The following is a 5,712-nucleotide window of genomic DNA, read 5'->3' as shown; positions in this document are numbered from 1 at the left end:
GTCAAAGCCAGGCGGAATTATCGTTATTTTTGTCCTATTTTTATTATAATTAGTATTATTTCAGTCACTGTGTCTGTTCATGTGCCAGCCGAAATGTTGTTGTAGTAACATAAAAACACCACCAGATGGCAGGAGCTACATTTGAAGTACCAAGTCACTGACTCCTCCACAACAAGTTCCTGCAAATGTTTCACAATAAAAGCCTATTTAGAAAATGAAGGGATTCTCTCAACCGAAGTTAAAAGGGGCTTTTAATTTGAAACAGATACAGGAAGTGTTGAGATTGAAATGACGGCGCGATACATTAACTCTATCAAGGCAAACGGGAGCGGATAAAAAATAAAAATATAAAAATACAAAGGGATTAATATATAACGGCCCGGCTTTATTGTATAACCCCAAAGTATTAAACAAATGCACAGACAAACTAAAGGAAAACAGAAGGGGCTGGAGGGGTTGAAATCTTTCCTTAGGAATTGGGACACCACTCACTACATCACTGCATCGGTTACGTTCACGCATACGTAACTATTTTAAACAGGAAGCTGCAAGCCATCTACATTTCCAACCGGCATCTACAATGGAGTCTCCGGTTGAGTTCATCCTACCGATCGCATTTGCTGCATTCATCATGCTTCGTTTGATGAACGACAGACGACAGGGGACTTCTGCTAGCTAGCTAACCAGCTAACATCACGAGGCAGCATAGTTATACTAGCTGGCGTGTTATCGTAATGTGAAAAATCCGACAATTTTGCAGATCAGGGCAGATGACAGACGCTAGATAGTGTGAGCTAACTAGCTAGCTAACAAGGAACCTGACGGCGGTAACGTTAGCTATGTATGAACTCCCCGTCTCTTGCTCGGTGGTAGCCATGGCGACGTCTACCCCTCGCTGGCAAGTCAGCATCTGAAATCCCTCGCTCAGAAGGGCTAGTTTCATACCCACTACCCCTCGTTATGCCCCCTACCCCTACACGCAAAAAAGGAATTGGGACACTACTACCCCTCGCGGGAACGCACAAATGTAGGGGTAGGGCAAAGGGGGGGGTATTGGGACGGGCCCATAGTCTACTCTTGAACCACCTCACAAGCAGCAAACAGGACGGGATGACACTCTTACCCTGGTCCTTACTGGACTCCAGGCAGTAACTGCGGAGGATGGACTTGAGAGTTAGTGTTTTTTCTTTTATCGCCAAACAACGCATTTCAACTTCCAACTCCTTAAAACGTAGCTGGCAAACTCAGACACTGGGGGTGGAAGGCAAAACCTCTTTGTCAGACAAAACAGTCAATAACTTGGACTTGTCGTTCACGATCCGAGCCGACACCATACGTCACTGCGTCGGACTGGAATCAGGCTGATATCGTGTAGTGTGAACCAGGCATTAAACTGATGGGCTTTTTGATATCATGGACTTTGGCTTCCATGCTGCTTCCTACTATTTACTTACCTGTTTTGCAGCTGGCCGTAAAGTTGATTGTTTTAATAATGCATTTCTGCAAAATTGTGCAGACAGACCTCAGACCAAAGCACAACTGGCTTTAGATTTTGTTTGTAATCGATTTCTGCATTTCCACCCATGATAATTCATTTCAGCCATAACTATGAAGCTCACAGAGAGGCCAGATCCTGCGGGTGTGTTCTCAGGGTCAAGAAGGCAAATTAAGCTATATTTAAGAGAGAGAAACGATGCGTCTGGGTGGAACTCCAGTTCGGGAATAGTTCAACTTTTATGGTGGTTTGCACTCCGAGTGCCTTCTCATTAGCATGAGTGATGGAAACTCCTTCTGATTTTACAGTTGGCCTTGAATTCATTTTCGCTGCCTCTCCATGCAAATACTGTTTGCCGCCCACGCCAAACTGTTTGGAGAGCTTTTCAGGCACTTTAAAAAAAAAGCAGGGAGGGGGTCTGCTGGAGGAGGACGGTGCTGAGTTTACAGCTCGGCACTGCTGACCTCCACTGTGGAGATACAACACACACACATACATAGAAACAAATCAATGACACACAGATACACAAGGGAGAGCAGATTTACCTCTATCTTCTTTACTACTTCTCTTTTTATTGTAATAGTCTTGAATGTAATAACACTTTATTATACGGGTCTGCAATTTCTTTTTTCCTAAAAATAACTTTTTAAAGCTTGTTGTAATTAATGTGACAATGCAGAAAGTGCTCTTGTGATTACTGCATTGTAACTAGTTGTGTGTGTAAGCCAGAAAGTCCTTTAGTCAGGTGCACAGCAGGCCACCTAAATATATACAGTTGCTTAATGTCATTAAACAAAAAAATGACTGGACATTTACTACAAGGAAATTCCCCTTTTCACTGAAAATTAGTACAAAACTTCTCGGTTCTTTCCAGGAAACCTCAGAGTAAAATGAATAAATACCTAAAATCAGTCCTAATTACTAGTGATGGCCAAATGAAGCTTCATAAACCATTGTCTTTATTTTTTGGGTCCACTCTGGAACTCTTTGTTCAACAAAGGGTTGAAACCAAACTGCATTGCCATGCCTTGAGCCTTTTTCATTACACCAAGTGCACCATCTAGTGGGTTCAGCAAATACAACTGGTGCTTCATGAAGTTTCATTTGGACATCACTACTAATTACTATATGACTTCATGTTAGCAGAATTTTGTGAGGGTTGTTTGCCTTATAAAGGTCGAGTGACCCAATTGTCGCAGCATTAAAATCATAATTTTTTGCACCTTAGACAGTGTGGGCAAGTTCTTCTACAAATTGAGTTCTGCTTGTCCCTCTTCTACACACCTGTTTAGAAATATATGTGCAAAGTATTCTTTTGTTCAGGCTTCTATATATATATATATATATATATATATGGCACTAAGTACTCATCACAGGGGCACTGTAGTCCAAATGTATATATGAAAATAATAATAATATGAAACTAAGACAGTCATTTTTACATGTTGAAATATTATTATATAACAATTTGGACATATTACAGATATACTTTTACATATAAAAAAGTTACATTTTGACTAGTTAAAATCAGTTTATAGACATCTATAATTTCATTATAGATATCATTAATTCCCTTTTCACCAGCAAGAATTACAATTACAGATGCCTCCCATTGAATTTCCAAATGCTGAAAATAGATTATGACTAGTGGAAATGTCACATCATTACAGTAAGATAAAACCACTGGTTGACTTTTAAATTGTGTACTTCAAATTAGCGTATTCATATTTATGCACATACGTCATTCAGTATATCAGTGATGACAATTCTGACTAGCTGCAATTGTGGTATGATACTCACAACTCAATTGTCACTAGTAAATTCCTGCTAGTCGCAAAGTTAATTGAAGATATATGGAATTGATCTTACATTGCAGATATAAATAAAATTCTAGATATCTAAAATTCAGGTCTGACCAGTCAAAAATGATCTTAGATTTGTAACTAGTAAGAATGTAATTTCATACATCTAGAATTTTATTTCATACATCATAACTGGTGGAAATTATATTCACACTGGTAACAATTATATTTGAGAACATTTCGGCTGGTCAAAATTGAAGTTTATATATCTAGAATTCCATTTATGAGGTATGAAATGTTAAAACAATTAAGTAGATATCTAAAATTAACATCTCCACTAGTAAACATGTATTTGTCAACAACTGACAATGCCTCTACTAAGAGTTACTATGGGAACCCTTTTCATACATTAATTCATTAATATCTGCAGTGTCTTTTTGTCATCAGCTTTGTTTCAGGGGGAACAGTATCTGTGACGTTCCCCCAGCTACGATGGGCAGGTTTAGGAATAGCAGGCTGAAAATGTCAGGACTTACCTGATGTAGGAAAACAAGTCAGCAATATGAATTTGACAGATGTGTGAGCTTCCTGTCTTACTGGAGACAGAGGGGACAGTATCTGACAATAACACTCTCAGCTGTCAGGGCGTGTTTTACCTGCTATACTGGAGGTGGTTTTAAGACAAAGATAAAACTCAATAAGTGTGTGTGGTGATTTTCAATCTACAGTGTCGTTTGACCTTTTCTCAGTAAATTGTGGTGTGAGTGTACTTACTGAGACGGAAAACCATCAGATATAGTTTACACTAAAGGGCTGAACTAAAGTGAGAGCTCTCTTGTGGCCAAATTACGCAACTGCATTTCTCAAACAATTAACAGAACTACTGTATGTGAAATAAAACACTTCTCATGAATGCGATATCTCAAGACTGGCTGGAGAGAATTTCTTCAAATGTGGCACAAACATCCACTTGGACTCAACTATAAACTGTTTAGACTTTAATTGCTCATAGTTTGTCAAGGGTCAAGGTCACTGGACCTCATTGGTCTCATTCTTGTGAACATGATATCTCAAGAACACCTTGAGAGATTTTTTTTTTCAGATTTGGCACAAATGTCCACTTGGACTCAGGGATGACCTGATTCAATTTTGGTGGTCAAAGATCAAGGTAACTGTAAGCTTGCATCTACCTCATTCTTGTGAATGTGATATGTCAGAACACCTCGAGAGATTTCTTCAAATTTGGCACAAACGTCCACTGGGACTCAACTATAAACTGTTTAGATTTTAAGTGATCAGTGTTTGTCAAGGGTGAAGGTCACTGGGCCTCATCAGTCTCATTCTTGTGAACATGATATCTCAAGACCAATTTAAGGAATTTTTTTTGGCACAACTGTCCACTTGGACTTAGGGATGACCTAATTCAATACTGGTGGTCAAAGATCAAGGTAACTGTAACCTTGCATCCACCTCATTCTTGTGAATGTGATATGTCAGAACACCTTAAGAGAATTTCTTTGAATTTGGCACAAACATCCACTGGGACTCAACTATAAACTGTTTCGATTTTAATTGATCATTGACTGTCAAGGGTCAAGGTCACTGGACCTCACCTGTGTCATTCTTGTGAACCCAATATCTCAAGAAGGTCTTGATGGAATTTCTTTAAATTTGGCACGGACATCGAATGGGACTCAAGAATGAGCTGATTAGAATTTGGTTGTCAAAGGTCAAAGTTCAAGGTCACTGGACCTCACCTGTCTCATTTTGTGAACCCAATATCTCAAGAAGGTCTTGAAAGAATTTCCTTCAAATTTGGCACAAATATGCAATGGGACTCAAGAATGAGCTGATTAGAATTTGGTGGTCAAAGTTCAAGGTCACTGTGACCTCATAGACATGTTTTTGACCTTAACTCAAGAAGTCATGTTCTAATTATGACAGAATTTCACACAAATGTCTCAGAGGATAAAACGAGGAAGTGTGGCTTTTTATAACCAAAAGGTCAACTTTACTTTGCTTTAATTTTCACTCACTTTAACTTCACTCTCTTCAAAGTGGAAAAAAAATGTGTTTGAAACAAAATATATGGTTGTAATATTTGGGTGTAAGTCCCAACGTGGAGTAGTTCACATTTGACCGATAATAAAATTTAGTCAAAACCTCCTCTGGTCTGGTTACAACCATAATTAAATCTTTAAGAAAATGATCTTCAAAATCTTAAAAAATACTACATTTCAGCACCATCTGTTATGTTTGTATGGCCAATAGTCATTTTCAGCAAGATTGGTAATCACAGGTGTTTACAGTACACAAAATATGCCAAATCAAAACCTGCCAGCTCAGGAACAAGTGGAACATTTGACTGCTGCTCAACACTGCTGCACAGCCTAAAGAGAGTGCTGTCATCTGACA

This window comes from Epinephelus moara, chromosome 15 (genome assembly GCF_006386435.1).
Source record: "Epinephelus moara isolate mb chromosome 15, YSFRI_EMoa_1.0, whole genome shotgun sequence".
NCBI lineage: Eukaryota > Metazoa > Chordata > Actinopteri > Perciformes > Serranidae > Epinephelus > Epinephelus moara.
Note: the sequence above shows the minus strand (reverse complement) of the source record.